This window comes from Pseudonaja textilis, chromosome 1, assembly GCF_049901715.1.
Source record: "Pseudonaja textilis isolate UNSWEBS1 chromosome 1, rPseTex1.2, whole genome shotgun sequence".
In the NCBI taxonomy this organism is placed as follows: domain Eukaryota; kingdom Metazoa; phylum Chordata; class Lepidosauria; order Squamata; family Elapidae; genus Pseudonaja; species Pseudonaja textilis.
The window spans coordinates 83,324,843-83,347,345 of record NC_141990.1 but is presented as its reverse complement, the minus strand read 5'-3'; the positions used below and the strand labels follow the sequence as shown (position 1 = coordinate 83,347,345).

The following is a 22,503-nucleotide window of genomic DNA, read 5'->3' as shown; positions in this document are numbered from 1 at the left end:
ATGTCCACCTGTCATGTGGCTCCTAATGACTGCTGCCATGCGATAAGCAGTGGGGTGCAGAAATGTATGGCTAAAGGCCATGATGGCAGGTTTCCTGCTTGTATAACTAGTTGATGTCAGAGTTAAACCTGGATTTATCACTATCCACCATTATGGACATAAGCTCAGAGTTTACAGTCCAAGTGGATTATTCCACAGTAATGAAGGATGATTGCCTCCCTTAAAAAATAGATTAAGATACTTAGGATTTTCTATATCCAGGATCTGCTGAACCTGACCAGCTTCATTACTGTGATAAGAAGGTCAAAACATAAAGCATAGAGTACAACAAAGGGGAAGTTAGAAACATAATATCTACTCAATAATGTTCTTAACAGAACTTCCTTCCTTCCTTCCTTCCTTCCTTCCTTCCTTTCTTCCTCCCTCCTCCTACTCCTCCTCTTCTTCTTTTCTTTCTTTCTTGATTTATCTTTAAATAAGAAAGCAGTGGCAATCCTAGCATCAAGCTCAGAGATTTGAAAAGACCTTTAAAATGCTTTTTGTTAAAAATAGCTCAGTGCATTCTGCTTTTTATTGGTAATTCTTTATCACCGATGTATTGAGCACTAACTGTACAACTAAAAATTACTATTGCAATGTCTCTGTCCGTATACTAATACCATATGTGTTTTCTTTTTTACCTGCCTGTTTATTTTTTTTAATGATTAATTTAAAAAGAATGCCACCATTTTCTTTACTGTTTGGTTTCAATCTTTTATTTATTTATTTATTTATTTGCAATTTTGGTGCACTGCAGCAGCATTTCTCTGACATTTTAAAAAAACACTTGTTTCACAAATGTCAAGAGTTGAGTCTTTAAATTCGCCTTTTTCTGCTGGTTGATTGCCTTTTCAACCATTGTTGCTTGTTATTTGAGTATGCATGTGTGTGTGTGTATATATATATATATATCTATGGGCGAAAGCTATAATTCAGGTATGGAGAGAGAGATATATATATCTCCATACCTGAATTATAGCTTTCGCCCATAGAGATCCACAGACAGGAATAGAGGAATACTGTACCGGTCTACAACCATAGTAAACTGAAATTTAAACTGAATGGAGGGAATGTGCATCATCATGTCAGAACGCAAACTCCACCCCTGATTTATTTGCATGCAGCACTGGGGAAAGCTTGTATTCTCACATCACCATGAACACTGTGTCCTTTGAGTGTCATTGTGGTTAGCGGTGGACACCTCTTATCTCATCATTTATATGCTAGGCTGGTTTTGGCAATAGTTTTGTGAAGGAAAGGCACTTTTTAAAAGTATATACAGTTTTGTATACAATGTTTTGTTCTTACTTTCTTTTCTCCCAGTATAAGCTCAAAGGGTTTTAAAACAAGGCATAGTGCACCTTTCATTAAAGACAACAATGTAGGTTGGAATTTTCAGAAATATTTCATGGTCTTCCTAGATTGCATGGTATATTTATAACAAGCCGCTTACTGAACAGACAGTGCATAAAGAGATTTGCCATACAGGCTGCAAAACAGATACTGTTTTTCAGTTGCTGCAATTCATTGAAAAAAAAAAATAACCACACTGGTTAGATGATTCCAAGTGGACAAAAATGAAAAATAGATGCGGCAGTACTAATGCCTGTGGATTATGAATTCTTCAAGGACTCCATTTAGCATTATTATTGCAAGCCAGAAAGCAAACCCTAACTTTGAACTTCAGTCTAGAAATTTAGGTTGGTAGCACTCATACAGTTAATGCCCTTAGCAACCATTTCATTCCCACTTGGCACAGGAGTGTTGAACAGATAAAATGCATTTTGTTGACAGACTTTATATGGATTTAATGATGCAGGATAAGAGATAAAAGCAAAGACTCATAGGTGTTATTTCTGCCTGATTTTTCAAAATGACCATGTTCCAGCTTGCTAAACAAAAACAAAAATAAGTATACTAGTACTCTGTGTGTGTGTGTGTGTGTGTGTGTGTGTGTGTATTGGTGTGTGTGCTGTGAAAGAGAGCGGGGGAGAGGGAGAGATGGAGGAAGGGGAGAGAGGGAGAGAGAGAGGGACTGAATTAGATAATAGAAAACTGTTTGCATAATTAAGAAATGGTTCATTCCCTTTCCTCCGGAAGTCAGTTAAGTTCAGTTTCTAGATGTTACATTGATTGGGGGAAATAAGAAATATAGTCTGAGCTGGAAAAGATTAACAGGGGAAGAAAAAAATAGTAAGACATCAACAGGATCTCCAGAACAGAAGAGAGACAACAGAAACATGAAATAGAGAATAATGAAGAAGAAATATTTGGGGTTGTTTCCCATCTTGCTTTATTTTAAATTTGTTTGTGTTTACTTTACACCCCACTCTGAAGGATTTCTTACTGGGGGAAAACATATTGATTCAAAATGTCCTTGTAACATTGCTTGCAATGATCTTACATTTAATCTTGAGACCTGTGGGATCAGCTGCTGAACTGTGGCAATGGTTTCAGAAAGAAAGAGACCTTCTGCTTAGCAGGGGTTTCTCCCTATTTTCCAACCGTCCCCTCTGTTTATCACTCCTTTCCTAACATCAAACAAATTGTCTTCAACATTGTCTTCTCCTTACTGCTTCTGTGATTGCTTGTCTCTGGACTCTTCTTTTCATCCCCTTTCTAACTTATGGTGATATCAGCAGGAATTCTGTGAGTCTACATTTCTTTCATGCAGATGGATTAGAAGAATCGAGCACTCTATAACTCACTCTGGGTCAGTTTTTTCCCTTTACCAAAGGAGAGAATGAAAGATAAATTTACAGACAGAAAAGTTGGCTGTTCTTGAAAGCAATTTCTTCTGTTGCTAGAAATGATGCAGGAAAAATGGAATAGAGAGTAGAGTAGGGTAGGGTAGGGTAGGGTAGGATAGGATAGGATAGGATAGGATAGGATAGGATAGGATAGAATAGAATAGAATTCTTTATTGGCCAAGTGTGATTGGACACACAAGGAATTTGTCTCTGGTGCATATATTCTCAATGTACACACAGGGTCTGCTGAATAGCAGTTTGTATGGTCTGCCTATAAAAGATGCTTCGTGGTTTAGAAATCACAACAGGTCTGAATGTCCAATCCATATGTTCTTAGCTAGCTTTCTTCTTGTGCAGAGCATCCCAATATAAATAACATCTGAAATACAAAATAAGGACTGTTTTAATTTCTAAAAAAAACAATGATCCTTGGAATAATCTCCTGCATTTTCCCCCCAAATGCATTTTTTTCCAAAATGGCTGCAACTAACTACAGATGTTGATTTTAGACGTTTCAAAATGTGATAAAACTTTGGGCCAGCCCAGCATCACTAAAGAAGTTCAATTCAGCTATTACAAAAGGACAGAGAGGCAAGACTGTCACAAATTAATGCATACAATTGTGAGAAATAATTCCGCAGAGTTAACCTAATGATGAAAGGTGATATTTGTTGCTTCAGGAAATGACGGGTGGGAATTGTGATGGGAATAACAGGAACCAAATAGCTTAGGAACATCAGTGTAAAGTCCTGATTCTAAAAAAAAAAGAAAGACATATTTACTGCAGATGAACATTAGGAAAGGGAAAGTAAAATAAAAATAATAAATCTAGGTATAAATCTAGGGTGCTTATTACACTGGGCAAAACTGTGCATGTACAGTTCTGCCATTGCCCCTCCAAAAGCATTTTGCAGAAGTGGAAAAGCTGCAGGAAGAGATAAGCCAAATTATCAAGGGACCGGAGAAACTCCCATACGAGGAAAAGTACTAATCCTCAGGGCTTTTCGACTTAGAATAAAGAGAAGGAGGACATGAGAGAAATATGACAAATTAGGCATGGTGTGGAGCAATTAAAATAATATGCGGTGAATTCAGAGTCATCCCAGTGAACTGAGTAATCAGAAGTACAGCTTCATCCAGCACATAAATGAACTGTGGAATTCGCTTTGTTTTATATAAGCGACGGCCACTGATTTAGGTCATTTTAGAAATCAATCACACACATTCTTGGAATATATCACTAGCTGCTAATGAGTTCCAATATCAGAGAGCCTGAGGCTTCTCAATCAGTTCCTGAAGGGAGGGTGGGAAAAGCAACAGGATTATGGCCATAGCTCCATCTCATTGACAGGAGTTTTCATTGGCCAGTGGATCGCTGGAGAGGCAGTGGCATTTGTACGTTGGAAGAGACAGAATTCTGGTTTTAATCTAATAAGACTCTTCATACAATTTCATCCTTATCTAGGAGACCGCTTTGCCGTTTAATTAGCCTGAGTTCATATGCTGCACTCAGTTCTATCTGAAATCATTGGTTTCTTTGTGAGATGCTATTTGCTTCACTGGAGCCAATCTTTCTTTCTTCTTTGGTCAATAAGGCCACACCATGGCTAGGATTCATCTGTATGCATTACTCAAACTCCCATGATCATGACCTTGATCTGGGTGAAATGGGGCATCGTTTGAACTAAGATATTTCAAATGGTCTAACTTACCGAATGTGTCCCAATCTGGGACCGATGACTCACAAGGGAATAAATATTTCTGTGGCTGTTTCAGTACCACCAGCTGCTGCTGCGCTGCTAGGCTGCTGCTGCTGCAGTCACATGATCTTCATTTTCAATGTTCTGTGACAATTTCCCAGCCATTCTTGCAATCCCTTGTTCCTCCCCCAACCAGCAGGAGCCAGTTACCTATCTGCTGGAAAGAGAAGGGAAGGGGAAAGATTTCTGATGCTCTGGATAGTTTCCCTTGAGGAAACTCAGTGGGGAAGTCAGCAGATAGTTGGAAATTGTTCCTGCTCCCACTGCTTTTTTGCCTAAACATTGTCATTCTGTTTCCTTGTTTAGGTAAAGGAAATATCTCTGAAATGATGACCCAACAGGGCATGGGTTTTCTCCTCATCTTTCGCTCTTTCTCTACTCTTTCTTCAGTGTGAACAGTTTCAACTACTATTACATCCTACAATATGCAATCTCTTGAAAAAATGATTGCTTGCTCTCTGGCTTACACTGAATCTTTTTCTTCCAACCATTAACAAGTCCTTACATTTTCTTACTGGAAATAAATACTACTGAGTTTAATGGAACGTTGCAAAGGTCCACTGATTTTCAACCAGTGGTTTGAAGCTACAATCCTATATAATTTACTTAAGAAAAAGCTTCAGTTAATTCAGTGGAATAAATAGGTAGAATATTACACTTTGGGACCAACAGATTTCAATGTTATATTCCTGCAGGAAAATCAACCCTCATTGAATATTTTTATTACAAAATATATACATAGTGAAATGGCTTGTCAACTTCCTCCCTCCCTCCGTCCCTCCCTGCTTTCCGACTGGCTCAGACAAACTAAGGGTTGTTTAATGATTGTTAATTTTGACACAAAAATAAACATCTGTTCTTCTGAGAAGAATTATAAACACAATCTGCCTTCCTAGCAATAAATTACCCAGTGATTCCTGTTCTCCTTACTTATATAGATATTTATAATGACATTTACCTGTATTGTGAAATGCACACAACTCTTTTAGAATGCAGTCTGTCATCATTCCATTAGTTTGTGCAATGCTGGAGATCTTTGCTGTTGTTGATGGGTGCTACATTGGGGTAAATATAGGGAGTTACTATAAAACATATATTTAGATTAGTTTTATAAGCTTGTCTTAAATTTATGGTGAAGAAAGATTATGAGAAACCTTATTGTTCTTTTGAGAAACAAAATCCACTGATCTTTTCTGAAATATAATATTGGTCTCACTTAATTTTTCTCTTTTCTGGTGGACCGAGGAACCAATGTTGGTCCAATCATCCAAGAAATCAAGTCCATTGTCTCGGGCGACACAATGTAAATAGTGCTTATCACTCCAGCTTCATCTCATTCAAACCTATTTCTGCTTCTTTTGCACATGGCGGTTCACCTTACAAACGGAGACACAAACAGAGACACATTTTGTCACAAAATCCTATATGATATAATCAACTTTCCTGGAATATTTCTTACTCACAAGGGGATGCTCTTGTCCTATTTATGCTATTGTCAGCCACCTGAATGTATCCTAAAAATCTAGCCTTCTCCACTCATCATTTCAACTGGGAATTCTGGGAACTGTAATTCCAACCTATCTGAAGAGCACTATGTTTTGGAAGGCTGCCATAGCAAAAATATACAATTGAGGTGGACTGAAAACATGTCTGGAGACTGTATGTTAAAATCTGGATTCCCTACCCCCACCCCCACCAAAGAGAACAGAATAGATCCATTGACTTTTATCAAAGGTACAAGCTAAAAAGCGTATAAGCAGATACAGCACTTTAGATTCTATCCCATGACATGTAGCATCTTATAATATGTATTAATTTGTCATAGTTGCAGGAAAAATCCTGCAGTGTCCTTTTCTAAGCTGAGGAAATGTACTGGAAACAGTGATAGCTATAGATTAATGCTGACTCTGCACTTTGGGCAAATACAAAAGAAGGTGCCCAATTGAGAAATCACAGGCGCATTCCAGAAGAAATACAAGGAAAGTTAGTTGTGCCTGATGCACAGGGCATAGCATCAGCAGCGTCAACCATCAGAAACAGAAGAATGGGCTAAAAAGCAAGCAACTGATGGCATGCAGGCTCAGCAAAACCAGGCATTGCCAGAGACCCAAAAGTACAGATAGTCCTCAACTCATTACCACAATTGAACCCAAAGTATATATCACTAAGCAACTTAAGTGAATTTTGTCCTGTGTTATGACCTTTCTTGCCACGTTTGTTACGTGAATCACTGCAGCTGTTAAGTTACTAATGTCAACTCATAAAATATTTCTCTGGTCTTTTAGAGTTGCCAACAGAAAGGGTGGGGGGAGTAGGTGTAGCAGCTGCAAAACCTTTCGGTGGATGTTTTCATAGATAGTTTCCAGGCGACCATAGTTTCTGCCCATGCAAAAATTCTAACTGGGAGGGTATGATTGATGACTCTTGGCTATGGATGTGTCCCATTGGAGAATAGGAATTATGATATACCCAGGGAGTGGGGTAAACCAGGGTCAAGGGTGACAATGAATGATGTGTCTCAGTCGGCTACACCCAGGCAGCACCAGCATGTCTTCTCCTAATAAACCTTCTTTGAGCTTTGAAAACCAGGCTAGAGAATCATGTTTTAAATGGGAGTAACTACCAGAGCCCTGACAACTCACATGATTGCTATGTTAATCTGGCTTCCCCATTGACTTTGCTTATCAGAAGGTTGCAAAAAAGAGATCACGTCACCCTAGGACACTGCGACCATCATAAATATGAACCAGTTGCCAACCATCTGAATTTGGATCACATCGACGTGGAGATGTTGCAACGGTTGTAAGTCTGAAAAGCAATCATAAAAAGCAATCATTTCTTTCGGTGCCACTGTAACTTCGAACAGTCACTTGATGGATGGTTGTAAGTCGAGGACTACCTGGAGTCCAGGAATCATACACCAGAGTCCCACAGTCCCAGAGCAAAGTAAGAAGAAAGAATAGAGTAATGTAGGCCTAACGGAGGGGAGTGGTTTCCAATGGAGAGGCAGTTCCTGAGGCTGCCTCTAAAGAGGGACTCAGTTAGCAACCTTGTCCCACATGCTCCTTGATTGAGTAGGTTGCCTTTGGTCCTCCTCACATCTTGGGGTTCGTGCCCTGCCAAGCTCTGGGTCCTCCTCATTTGAATCTGCCCTCCCCTATTCTTGATGATTTCCTGCCAGGTCAGTTTCAGGGCGTGAATTGTCTGCTGGCTGCCAACTTGGCAGACAACTTGGCAGCCAGCAAGCTCCCTTAGCCTCTGACTCTAAGGAGTCCGAGAAGACCATAGCCAGCACTGCTCCTCACTGCAATGGATGAGGACACGTCCAAATGATTCAGCATTTTCTTTGTTTGTTGATCTTCTCATATGCCCCTCAGCCACAAGACTGAAAATGCTGTATTCAAATCAGTCTCTCGAGCGCAGTGCTACTGACGTCAATGAGGCTACACAGTTGTGTGTTATTGGGGAATATTGGCCTTTTATGAAGAGCATTCATTATCTAGGAATCAAAGAGATGTCTAATATTAGGGGAATCTGCCATTAATGCTTAAGATGAAGCTGCTGAATTCTCAGGCCTCGCAACTCCCCTGAAAAACATCAAATTCATTTTTATACAATCAGATATTTATTGAAATGGGTTAGTACTGAGCTATATTTTTTAAAAAGTATTGCCACCTGCGTCTATAACTGCTCCATATATGTATTGCATAAAATCCTTTCTTCCTTCCTTGCATAAAAACCTTTCTTCCTTCCTTCCTCCTGTCCTTCCACAGTTCTAAATATAATTTCTGGAGACAAATATCGTATGCAATTGATGCAAGGCAATTAACCCGCAAGCAGAAAATAATGTTTTTAATTTAAGAAGCATCCTTGCCTTCAGATGTAAGTTACTGTAAAGACATTGTTCCAGCAATGGAACAAGAACCCTACAAATGACTGGTAACCCTAAGTAGTGGGATTTGCGGGGAAGAGGTTTTGGTCTCTAGATATTGTTAACTGGAGATCTGACAAGTAAGATCCTTAGGAGCTCTCTGGTGTCCCAAAGCCCAGGGATATACCTAGAATCTGTAATGTAAAGTTGGAGGGGAACATTGAAAAGCTACAGGCAGAAATATTGGGATGTGCTTCTGCTTTTCCAGGGCTGGCTTGTCCAGCTGGGTGCTTCTATATTCTCTATAGTACTTTTACATTCTACAGTCGCTATATGTTTTGGTTGTTGTGTTGTGTTCTGCTTTGCTTTGCTTTGCTTTTCATTCAATTTACAGATTTGTGTAGAAATTCTCAAATTTTGTGGTGCCCTGACTGCACCTCGATATTTAGTGGATTTGAACTGGGGAAATATATATGCAATTTGTGAAGATGCAAGAAGAGGTGGCATATTATCTATATTTACTTTTTTCTCATGCTCATCTTCATTTGGAAAAAAAAGAAAAGAAAACCTTAAGGTTTGTTGGCTAAATCTGCAAGATTTGTTTCCACACACCTTTTTGATGGTTTCATGCTCTCAGCAGGCAGCTTTCTCCTACAAATAACACCCTGAGGACATTTTTCAGTGGCAAAAACACTTGTGAAACCAAAAAGTATACAACTTTCATCCTGCTCTGTTGACTTAGACTTCCCTTTATCAGCACTGCCATAAGCACTACTATTAAAGATGAATGGACATCTTTGGCTTCTCTATTATATCATCCTCTAAACTTGTCTCATTTCTAGAAGTTTAAAGTAATATACCTTGGTGTCTGCAGTTGGGTACCTGAGAGGATATACCTAACAAGTGCAAGCCAAAGGGAAGAAAAGACTTCAGAGATTCCAGAAAAACAGCTGTGTCAGAGTATTTGCAGCATGACTACTATTGTGAGACAACCCAGGAGCAAACCACAGCATACAGAGGCTTAGTCTTTTAACGGTGGTTTATATATAAGACTGCTATATACATACATACACGTTAGGCACATACCAGGCAATTAATCAATCTTCAACTCTACACAGAGAACTACAATGGAGGTAGAACACAAGGAGAGAGAGAGACTCCCTCTCATGGCCTCCCTTATATAGACAGCTCCTTAAAGTGGCAATACCCTTGCTGACCACCCTCAGTCTTAAAGCGGCAATAACCCTGCTGACTCATCATCATTGCATCAGCATTTACAACAGCCTTACGGAAGCTGGTCAGTTATTAAATCTTCATTACCTTAACAAGCTGCAAAGCAAGAACATGGTCTGAAAAGCCCCTCACACTGTCTGGACAAACTGGCTGTGACTTTCCTCTAATTCACTTGCAACTCTCCGAGGGATAGAACTCAGAGTGTAAGAATCCCTAAATAAATGATTACTGGTTTTGGCCTAAGCTTTATTGTCTTGGTATAGCTAATCTATTTCTGCAGGTTCTTACTTTGTTGCTTTCATTAAAATAATGTTTCACTTTACCATTAATTACCTTTTGTTACTCTGCTGGTTGCTCCCCAAACCACTTGCATTCAATAACTTCAGCTAAAAAAGAGAAAACAGAAGCATTCATGTTTGCATGTTCTCTTTTTACCTCCCCCCGTCCCCCCAAAACCCAGGGACTTCCCCCAAGATGGCATGCTGAGCTGCAGGCGATCTTTTTCCTCTTTCATCAATGAACAGATGAGTTGGCTCCCCAAAGCTGGATATTTGGTGGCTTTGCTCCCTAGATATGAATGGGGGCAACTAGGGACCACCTAAGAAAATGCACCTTTGGAGGAGAGGGATCTTGAAGATCATAATCAAAAAGGCATTAAGAGTTGTTAACTTTATTTTGTGACGCTTCTTCTCCAGCAACATTGAATTGCTAACTAGGGCATACAAAACCTTTGCCATACCAATTCTCGAATACAGCTTGCCTGCCTGGAGCCCTCACTGTATATCAGACATTAACATGATTCAGCAGGTTCAGAGATATTTCTCGAGAAAAGTACTCCACTCCTCCACTCACAATAGAATTCCCTATGCCTCCAGTCTTAAAATTTTGGGCTTGGACAATCTGGAACCGCACCACCTGCGGCCCGATCTAAGCATAGTTCACAAAATTGTCTGCTGCAACATCTTGCCTGTCAATGACTTCTTCAGCTTCAACCACAATAATACATAGGCAAACAATTGATATGAACTCAAGATAAACTGCTCCAAACTCTATGGCAGAAAATATGACTTCAGCAACAGAGTGGTCAACACCTGGCATGCCCTACCTGATACTGTTGTTACAGCCTCAAACCCTCACAGCTTTAACCTCAAACTAACCATTATTGATCTCACCCCATTCCTAAGAGGTCCTTAAAGGGGGTGTGCATAAGTGCAGCAGCCTGCCTACTGTTCCTGATTACTGTCCCCATTTGTTCATGGTTGTGTTCATGCCTATACTTGTTACCTTGTATATGTTTGACAAACAAATAAAATAAAAAATAAAAATAAATAATTCATGACAAGCAATAGAAAAGTTGGGTCTTTTATCATCTTTTCCCTTCAGTTGTTCATTTAAAAAACAACAACAAGCCTTTAATTACTTTTAAAACTGTCCTATTTTTTATTTATATTTTAATAAACCGATTGATCATTGACCTATCCAAAAATAAAATAAAATGTATCAAAGTGTTCCAATGAAGAAGCCTAAATTAAGCAGAATTATTATTGGCCCTGGATAGAACTCTTCCGCCTAGCAGAAACAGCCACATCCACACTCCAGACTGGATACTAGAGGCTAGAAGTGTACATCACTTCCCGAAGACCCCAGTGCAGCCCTGCAGCAGCTGAGTATGCCTCATATGCATTCCTGCTGACCACAGCATTCAACATAATTAGCTCTGATACTCTTTTTTTTGCATTGCTCATTCTCTTGTATGGTAACCCAAAATGTAGTGTGAATAAAAAAGAACTAGTATCCTGCTTGAGACAACAGAGGGGATTAGTCTCTCTATCTCTCCATCTCTCTCCCTCCCTCCCTCCCTCCCTCCCTCCATCTCTCTCTCTCATTTGTTACCAAATAAATGATTCTTTGGAATTAAAATTGATATCTTCTATGTTTCTAATCATCGTTCTTCATATAGTGAGAATATATGCATAAATGTATTCATTGCTGTTAGAAAAAGTCACATAGTCGTCTTGTTTTTCCAAATGGAACTGAATCTATCAGTTTTCTATTCAAATGCTCAGGGTTTTTATTATGCTAGCGCCTTCATCGTGAAAACTTAGGGAAGATATAGATTATTTTATATTTGTCCACATCAGTGATAATTGATAATTGTCTGCACTCCAGGATCTAAAGGAAGAGATTGCCAGCCCTACCTGGAGGAGGGATTGACAAATGATTTTGTTCCCAGAATTGGCAAGTGTTCCCCACATCTAAGGGACTGTTTATATTATGCATGACTCCAGCCACAGTCTTCACTGCTACCCTGATCGATCTAAGTTCTTTTCTTGTTGAAAGATTGAAAAGACAGTGAAAATTAGAAGTATGGCTATTGCAGAGATGGACCTTTTGGATCTGTGGACCATATATAATCCTTATTATCATTTTTGCAGCCGGTAGAACATCTCAGAAATGTAAATTTCTTTTGCATTTTTAAGGGGATGAGGGTCTTTAAAGTATACATTAAAAGCATTCATACAAATCAGCTGTTATGCCTATTTTAACTGATTTCTATAGCTGGATAGATGATGGCTGACTACAGCTCTGCATGGTCTCTGTTACATTACAAATTGTTGTTATGAAAAACAATTAGATATATTTTCCCCTTAATCTCATTCTGCCTGATCTGATTAAAACTGTATTTTTATCACAAAACTGGATTCATTAAATGGGCAGATGATAGATATATTGAAGATAATTATCAACAAACAATGCCAAATCATGTTTCTAATTACGTCAGTCTTCCTGCCAGAATAATTAGGATTGTTCCCAAGTTGAATCAGACACAGTCTTGTAGAGTATGTTAAAATCTGAGTATTTATACTGGATCTGCATCAGTTTTTACCCTAATATTAGCTACTGAAAAAAGAGACAGTTAATGAAAGTGCAATATTAGTACCTGGCATTAACTTTAATGATTGGAGAAATAATTAACTGGAAAAAGAGTAATCAGGTAATGTCACCTAGTGAAAAATGTATAGCTTTTTGTGATGAAATCTGGGAAGGTGGAATCTAAGTCTCTAGGGGTCAGCTGATTCATTGGGAGAAAAAGAAGTGGAACTGGAAGTATCAGTTGTCTCTAAAGGTAGTTTGTAAGGATGAAGTCAGCAGAAGTGTGGGTGATTATAAAGGGACACTCAGTACAATTTAATCTGAGCTTTTTCTTGAACAATGCAAAAAAAAAATATAGTCATTTTCGTGTCATTTATCTGTATAGTGGTATGGGTGGTAATCAGAGGTAGTATTCAGCAGGTTCTGACCAGTTCTGGAGAACCAGTAGCAGAAATGTTGAGTAGTTCGGAGAACCGGCAAATACCACCTCTGACTGGAGATTTTACAGTATCCTTCCCCTGCCACACTCACCAAGCTACGCCCACAGAACCGGTAGTAAAAATTTGGTGGTAATGAAATTTAAGAAAGTGAAAGGTGGAAGAAGCTTAGCCACTGAATCACCATCTACCCTAACTTATGTTGTTCTGTCATTAAGTTGTGTCCAACTCTTCATGACCCCATGTTTAGCCTTTTGGTACTGTCCATGGTACTGTTCTTGCCAAGGATACTGGAGTGGTTACCATTTCCTTCTCTGGTGGACCACGTTTTGTCAGAATTCTCCTCTATGACCTGTCCATCTTGGATGGCTTAGCTCATAGCTTCTTTAAGCTGCACAAGCCCCTTTGCCATGAAAGGCAGTGATCCATGAGAGGGATCTACCCTCATACTGTCTGCATAAAATCGATACATGTACCTATTTTTAAAGGTGGCCACCATATCCTTTGGACTATACCAATTGACTATGTCTAGGGCAGTGGCCCAACATGGGAGAGGGAGATGTGTGAATGGCAAGCACACGTACATGCATGGCTCCATTGGTGTGCGAACGGTGGACGCGCAATTCCCTTCATTCAGATGAATGGAGTTTCATGCATGACCAGAGGGTGCTTCAGGGGAGGGCACCTGTGCTCACGCACAAAGCTCCACTCGCACAAGCAGAGAGTGCTTGCACACAAAGTTCCATTGATGCAAATGGAGCTTTGCATGCCAGTACAAAGGCCCACTGCCCACGCTTCCCAGTTTGAAATAGGCCACAGCCCAGTAATGGGTCCCACCCAGAAGGTTGGGGACCCCTGATCTAGGGGACAGGAAAGATATCTCTTTGTTCTGAATTTTACAAAGAATTTGCTCATGTAACACTTCCTCATTTTTATGTGCAAATCAAAACATGGTTACATGCTTTCAGAAAAACTGTGAAATAATTTGCAGCTGAAACTGTCCAAAACAAACTAATACATAGTACATACAAATACACATTATATTAGAGAACACATTTGCACAAAATTATGTAATGTAGAAAAATGCAAATATTAGGAGAAATGTGCACAATATTATGTATGAATCTTCATTTGAACTAATTTAAAAATTGCAAATTGATGCAGAACTAAAACAGAACAAACGTGGATAATGAGAAACTGAATAAAATTATTTCTGACAGATTCATCTTCCCTATGGGCTTGTTCTTATATTTAGCATTCCTAACTAACTTTGTCCCTTTTCAGTGGGGATTCCAAAATCATACTTACCTATAACTGACACAAACTATTTGCCAAGATTTTTAACTATGCAAGAACATGATCCAGTCAATGGTTTAGTGGTTTTACCCTCAAATTTGGGACTTTTACAGCCCATTTAATATGTCAGAACTTATGTTACAAAGTTTATTAAGAATGTCAACATACATTTCTTTACCATAAATCACACTTTCACACAGCCTGATTTCTCTTAAGTGGTTCCTCAAGAGTCTTAAACCAATCAAAGTTGCTTTTTGTTCTAGCCGCCCTATAAGAAAATATGTTCACTAAATTAGAGGACGTCTCCAAAAGTCTCCAAACAGATTTGAATTTGTTCCATGGTTAAATCTTTGTTTAGAAAAACTCAAACTTGAAATCTTTGAAATAAAAATAGATGAAAAGATTACTTCACCACAAAATGACTGAAGGGAACCCTCATAAATATCATTATATGCCTTTATAGATATCATTATAAGGCAGTAAGCAAAGTTTTCAGATACGTTTAAGATATGGCAATATTCCTCATTCTTCTTTCTCTCTCAATTTAACTTTTGGCAGGGTTGTGCCTTTCCTTTCTGAGAACGTTGCCAAATAGCAATAGCACTTAGTCTTATATACCGCTTTATAGTGCTATATACCGCAGTTTACAGAGTCAGCATATTGCCCCCAAAAATCTGGGTCCTCATTTTACCCACCTCGGAACGATGGAAGGCTAAATCAAACTGGAGCCTGGTGGGATTCGATCTGCCAAACTGTAGGCAGCTGGCTGCAGAAGTAGCTTGCAGTTCTGCACTCTAACCACTACGCCACAGAGGCTCCTCATAGATGACTTTCTATACTTATAATCATTTCATGACGGACTTAACAACTTCACAGAAAATTTCTAACATTAATGCATGGGACTCAAAGGTTACAACTACAGATAGATAGTCCTCGATGTACGACTACAGTTAAGCCCAAATTTTGTGTTGCTGAGCAAGTCAGTTGTTAAGTGAGTTTTGCCCCATTTTGTGACCCTTTTTACCCCAGTTGTTCAGTGAATCACTGCAGTTGTTAAGTGAATCAAGTGGTCATTCAGCAAATATGGCTTCCCCCATTGACTTTGTTTGCCGGAAGCCCGCTGGGAGGTTGTAAATGATGATCATTTATCCTAGGACAGTGCAACTATCATAAATCCATGCCAGTTGCTAAGCACCAGAATTTTGATCATGGGGATGCTGCAACGAAAATGTGAAAACCAGTCAGAAGTCACTGTTGCAGTGTCATTGTAACTTCAAATAGTCACTAAATGGATAGATGTAAGTCAAGGACTACTTGTCGACATCTGCATAGCCACTTGCTTCAAATTTCACTCTTCTATTTTAGAATTCTGCTACCCCAACTCAGAAAAATCAAGATTTGCTCCTAGGTCAATACGTTTATGATGATAAGACACTGGGACAGTTATTTATGACAGACATAAGAGAGGTGGCCTTATTCAGATTCAGCCGAGTTACTTCTAGTTCTGTACAATGCAACGTTTAAGTGACCTGAATACAAAAGCTACACCATTTTGAGTGACCTTACCTTATCTTATCTTCCAAATGTCGTAGACATAAACTGTGCCAATAGTTAGAAGCTGAAAAGGAGAAGAAAAAAATGTTTCCCCAGGAAAGCGAAATGCACCAACTGCTTCTCGGATCTGTTGTTTGCACTATTTTCTAATTAAGTGGACAGAGGGCCTTATGCATTTTGAAACCCATCACAATAAAATGCAATTTAATTGTATGGCACCGTTACAAAAACCTGCAGATTCACTCGTCTCATCTGCCCGGATTGGACCAGCTGAGAAATACATCTTCTCAACTAGCTCAGCAATTAATTGCAGCGGCGGCAACCAGTAGACAGAATATGCCTTCTGAAAAGTACTTTAGCCAAAGAGGCCTATCAGATGTTGTGACAAGTGGGAGGAAGATTTAATCAGGAGATGGTCAGTAAAATCTAACAAAGTCGAGCCACTGAAAGATTTGGGAGAGAGCAATTCCCCTTCCTTTTTATGGCCTCCCATTTCACATCTCCCCTGAGGATTTAAGGGGCTGAAGGGAGTGGCTGCCATAGTAAGATTGGTTGTGGTTAATATTCTCAGCAAGGTTGCAGCAGCTTTGCTTTGGAGCCATTTTTAAAATATATATATATTTAAAATATATATAAAATAAAATATATATATATATATATATATATAGCACCCACAACTTCGAATTAGTTGTTCTACGTGTCAGAAAGGTTTTCCTAAGTTCTAGGTTGGTTCTCGCCTTGATTAGTTTCCATTCATTGTTCTCCCCTCAGGGGCTTTGAAGAAAAGGTTGAACCCCTTCTTCTTTGTGGCAGCCCTCTAGATATTGGAATATTGATTTAATGTCACCCCATTCTTTCTTTTCATTAGACTAGGCATACTCAGTTCCCGCAATCGTTCTTCACATGTTTTAGCCTCTAATCTCCTAAACACCCTTGTTGCTCTTCTCTGCACTTTTTCTAGAATCCCAACATATTTTTTTTATATTGTGGTGATCAGAACTGGATGCAGTATTCCAGGTGTGGTCTTATTGATGCCTACCTCTGCCTTCTTTGGGACAACAACATTTAAAGTTCAGACAATGTGATTTCCAACCTTCAGGATATCTGAAAGTTTTCATTGTGCATTGGGCTGAATGTATGATTAATTTAAAAATAGGAGAGAAACCTCTAAAGGAAATAATTTATTGTATATAAGTCCGACATACCTCTTTCCTTGTAGATTGTGTCATGTTGAACGGTGATCTTCTCTCATTTTAGAAATGAATATTTTTCCATGGGTAAAATTGTAACAGATCAAATCAAAGTTGATTAGGAAATCTGTTTTAATTCTATGTTTAATATTTTGGTATCAGGCAGGTTAACCATCTTCAATTATTTATAAAAGGCAGAATAAAAAAATATGTAAATAAAGTAAATAAATATATCACAATAAATGGAGACTTGAGTATTTCTCAGGAGCCATCACATAATGTACTTCATTCTGAAATGATGCATCTGCTGTTCAGAGTTATCATCACTCTGGAAGAGTTTGCTCCTGGGAAAGCTTTTTTAAGGAACAGCAATGGGCCTCTGAATTCTAGTTTACACAAGCCCTCTAATGAAACATTTTGAAAGATGTTACCTACCTTGTGGTAAGTGTACTTGTGGTAAGTGTACTTGGGAGCAGGGGTTTGTGAGTCTCTACATAAAGCAAATATGTGACCTAAGAAGTTATGTTGTTCTTTTTTTTTTGGAAAGTAGATCTCCCATAAACATTCAGCCCTTAAAAATAAGGCAAAGTGTAGACAGAAAAGAGGAAGACTGGAGACAAGGAAATTACTCAGTGTGTGCTTTGGAAGCAATTGCCTGAAGTGGCAGCTTCAGGGCTGGTAGGCCAGCCTGATTGTACAACAGACCACAAAAACACAGTAAAAGGAAAGAGCATCAAAACAGGGCGTAGCTACCCTGTAGCAATCACACACAAAGAGGAAATGAAGAAAGGGCAAACAGACTATATAATCTCAGTTTGCCAAGAGCATTTCTTTCCAAATAAGTACATGTAGAATGGTCTGCATTTTGTTTGAAAAGTGAATGCAGAACACAGAGCTAAGCATTGGTCTTCTGGCTCCAAGTCCTTTGCTTCAAAGTATCCAGCAATCCCAAAATTGCTTGGGGACAGTACATTTCAATCCCAGGTTTCTTTTGACTGCTTTGCCTTACAGCTTGAATTCAAAGCTGGTGCAACGGTTGCCCCAAGCTTTAAAGATGATGCATTTTGCAAAGCCTTAACATGGTTGGTTTTGGATTTCTTCTCAGTAAAAAGTGTGAAAGCAATTCCTGTAGTTTGTAAGCCATTTTATAGTTTAGCTTCCATTTGTGAACATCAGTGGCTTGTTCAGTGAGATATCTCTCTGATCTAGCCAATCGTATCTGCTACTGGTGGTCAAACAGGTCAATCTGACAAAAGCAATATCTTGTTATCATGCTGTTAAGACCCACCCCTTTCACACTTGTGTCACAACAATGCCTGCACATGCAAAAGGAAGAGATTTAGGATTTTGAAGAGGGATGGCACAATGCTATTTCCATCATTTCATCAGAAAAGTTCTGATAAATGTGATTACTGTGATATTGGTAAGAAAAGTATTAATTCTAATTGTAAGCACAAGAAATATGTACTTAGTCGACACATGGTTGAAATGGAATGGAATTATAATATATATAAAATAAAAAACTTTTTGAAAAAAAGAAAAAAGAAAAGTTCTGATCAGGTAAAAGGTAAAGTTTCCCCTCGCACATACGTGCTAGTCGTTTCCGGCTCTAGGGGGTGGTGCTCATCTCTGTTACAAAGCCGAAGAGCCAGCGCTGTCCGAAGACGTCTCCGTGGTCATGTGACCAGTATGACTAAACACCAAAGGTGCATGCAACGATGTTACCTTCCCACTAAAGGAAGTCCCTATTTTTCTACTTGCATTTTTACATGCTTTTTTTACTGCTAGGCTGGCAGAAGATGGGACAAGTAACAGGAGCTCACTCCATTACACGATGCTAGGGATTCAAACTGCTGAACTGCCGACCTTTCTGATTGACAAGCTCAGCATCTTAGCCACTGAGCCACGGAGTCCCTTGTAAAATTCTGATAGGTTTAGCCTAAAGGCTACAGGTAAGCAATGCTGAACACAATTGATTGGCAGTGTTGAGACCTAATAAAACTTTGAAGTCTCTCAGAAGGAGCTAACAGTCTTGTGTACAGGACATTCATGAATAGGGGAGTTTTTCTTTCTGTACTTTTTACATTTATTTATTTTTTAAAAATTATATGGCTGCCCATCTTAAACAACTCTTGAGTAGCTCACCACAACTCTTGAGTAGCTCACCACAGTGATTTTAATCTGCTCCCTGACAATAATAATTCTCAAGATTCTTTCAGCATTTCAGTGGGTTCAAAGCACCTCAGACTTACTAGTTGTGGTTCTTACATCAGCCTTGTAAAGTACATCATGCTACATGGGAAAGGGGGCCCAAAGTGAGAAACAAGGCAAAACAGCAAGATCTGTAGTGATTTCCCAGCAGACCTAGGAAGACTCAAATGAGTGACTTATGGATTGTGGATGACAAAGGCATTAAGCCCCACCAACTCCTGCCTCTACATCTCTGTACCAGGTTGGAAAATGCAAATATATATGTTTTTACAGGGAACACTCCATTCTTGCTCTAGAGGGAGCTCATAGAAAGGCAAGAATGAGCTTTCTCATGGGGATGGATAACTTTGAGGGGACCAAGGCCCATAATTAACAGTAGGGTGGGGCTAAGAGCTAAAAATAGACAGGGTCAAATTACCCATAGGGGGTTGGATCCTACTTCTTGACTGATGCATATTTGAGGGATTACAGTACAGTATAGTTCAGTTATTTGTTTACCCCCTCAAAATGGCCAGAACCTGTGCTGCCAGTTTTCAGAATCATTGTTTTGAGGAAATATCAAAAGGAATTGCTGGGTGAAATTCAGAGGCTGCAGTTTGCCCATCTCTGAGTTATTTTAAGTATGTATCAAGTTTCTAATAGCACAGTACAACCCAGAAAAAGAGAGTCACAGAGATCTCATTAATTAGGTTTACTGCATTGTCCAAAACATAATATGTAAAGACGCACAATCTTGGAAATCAAACACACTAAGCTCGCAATTATTAGTGAATTTATAAGGCAGTCTTCTCCCTACAGTGTGTAAGCTAAGAAGACTAACAATTGTTCTTTGGAGGTAAGATTGATGCTGACTTATCAGTTTGCTTATTGTTAGTAATCCTTTGAGATGCCTTTTTTATATGAAAAAACTATGTCTGTGGTATTGGTACTACATTTGTGACTTGACTCTCTCTCTCTCTCTGATGCAATGTTTAAGTGGGAAGCAGAGATAATGAGGAAGAGGAGGGAGTAAGAATAGTACTGCCATATAAATTCAGTACAGTGACAAATGATTATATAAAACAGTACATGACTGTTGGCATTAGTAGACTTGATGGGTTGCAGCAGTCGGCCTAAAGCTACCTGCAACTGGAGTTTCATCAACACTGCAAAGCCCGTGGGTTAGATTTATTTTAGGTTTCTGCTGAAGAAGTAAAATTAAATATTAATTTTAAAAGGCAGTATGGATCTTATTTGCTTCAAAAAAACAGAAATAGAAAATTTTGACAGATGTTTAATATAGGGAATAAATTGCATCTATTGCCATGTCAAGTAATATTCCTCACTATCTATTATTCTTGCTTTCCGAGTAGAAGGGTCTATTTAATTTTCCTCTCTTTTTCATTATCATTTGTAATAGCAAGATTCAGCTTTCCTGCCTGCTGGATTTACAACATATGCTGCTCTCAAGATTCATTCATTTATTCGGAGCACAGTGTTCTCTGTACCATTCACGCTGTCCTTTTCTGCTTTCACACTTTAGTTATGGAAGCTGTATGTCCCTTCTCTTTCTGGAATATATAAGGTCAGGATCATTCTGTAAACTTCACGCTGACAAGTTCTCAGGATGCTTGGAAGTCTGGGTGACTGCTGATGCAAAATTAAACTTTCATTTGAAATTTGTGGTTAAAAGCAAATAACAAGGAAGCAATCTGGGAATGACTTAATGTTTTTAGGGACTAATATACTCATTGTAGGCACAGGGATGGGTAAACATAATAGAACATAGAATAATAGAGTTGGGAGGGACTTTGGAGGTCTTCTAGTCTAACCCTTTGCTCGAACATGTGACCCTATATCATTTCAGACAAATGGTTGTCCAGCCTCTTTTTGAAAGCCTCCAGTGATGGAGGACCCATAACTTCTGAAGATAAATTATTCAATTGGCTCATTCTTCTAGCCATTAAGAAATTTGTCCATAGTTCTAGGTTGCTTCTCTCCTTGGTTAGTTTCCAACCATTGTTTCTTATATTTTCCTTTTGGTGCTTTGGAAAATAAGTTGACCCTCTCATCTTTGTATGGAGCCCCTCAAGTATTGGAACAGTGCTATCATGTCACTCCTAGTTCTTCTTTTCATCAAACTAGACATACGCAATTCCTGTAAACATTCTTCATATGTTTTAGCCTCCAAACCCCTAATAATAATTGCTCTTCTCTGCATTCTTTCCAGAGTCTCAACATTTTTTAATATTGTGGGGACCAGAACTGGAAGCAACATTCCAGGTGTGGTCTTACTGATACCTTCCTCTACCTTCTTTGGGACAACAACATTTAAAGTTCAGACAATGTGATTTCCAACCTTCAGGATATCTGAAAGTTTTCATTGTGCATTGGGCTGAATGTATGATTAATTTAAAAATAGGGGAGAGACCTCTAAAGGAAACAATTTATTGTATATAAGTCTAACATACCTCTTTCCTTGTAGATTGTGTCGTGTTGAACAGTGATCTTCCCTCATTTTAGAAATGAATATTTTTCCATGGATATAATTGTATAAGTTGTTAATACAGTTTGTTGTGCAGTACTCTGTTTCTATAGAAGGATCTTAGAACTACAATTTATTGGCTGATGATGAAATGCCATCATAATGTTCTTATTTTCCATCCATATAACAGAAATCCCCATCCACAGTATGATTTAACTCTGTTCGGATTTTATAAATAGACACCCTAGGATTAAATACACAGGCCCTCACGGGAATTAAAGCAACCGTATGCCAGCTTGCTTAATCTTTCTATACCACATAATCCATGCATATAGTGGTTGCCAAAAAGCATTGCTAGAGTCCTTTAAAAAAAAAAGTACTCTGATAGCACCCAGGCAGATGCTATTTGTCTTCTTCCTTGCTTCCTTCACCATGTGCCGAAATGAACTTTTCATTTCTGAGGTGGCTGGTTCAAGTCCAGAACAGATTGATAGTGTCAAAGTTGTGTGTGAGGAATTTTTGCAAAAGTGGGCATGAACAGCTAACGAAAATTGCAGCAAGATGGGAAGATCTGAATGTTGACAGGAAATCACAAGGACTACTGTAACTTTCTTCATTTCTTTTTTTAATGCTTTCCAGGTGATTCAAAGCACAGGCAGAGAAAACAAGTGGGCAGGTGGGACAAGAGTTACTTAACATTTCTTACGGTTAGGCTCAAATATCTTCATTATGTGTTATTTATGTACATAAAGTAAAGCCTCCACCAAGTCAGGCTTAAACTGGTGCTTTTATAATTTGCTTCTAGTGACTTTTCTTAGGCTTTC

The 22,503-nt window shown here is 38.8% G+C and overlaps 2 long non-coding RNA genes across 3 annotated transcripts; one reads left to right on the top strand and one right to left on the bottom strand.

The window, feature by feature from the left end:
* Positions 1-758: 758 nt before the first annotated feature.
* LOC148127703 (uncharacterized) lies at positions 759-2,312 on the top strand. Its single transcript, XR_015741034.1, has 2 exons — positions 759-925; positions 990-2,312. It is a non-coding gene; the product is annotated as an uncharacterized LOC148127703 (long non-coding RNA).
* A 228-nt stretch (positions 2,313-2,540) lies between these two features.
* On the bottom strand, positions 2,541-16,383 carry LOC148127702 (uncharacterized). 2 transcript variants are annotated; one of them, XR_015744774.1, is made up of 4 exons: positions 15,827-16,383; positions 5,508-5,604; positions 4,502-4,706; positions 2,541-3,544 (listed from the first exon to the last, which is right to left on the bottom strand). It is a non-coding gene; the product is annotated as an uncharacterized LOC148127702 (long non-coding RNA). The 2 variants fall into 2 exon arrangements; XR_015744773.1 differs by having other exon boundaries at positions 4,502-4,703.
* Between the last annotated feature and the right edge of the window lie 6,120 nt (positions 16,384-22,503).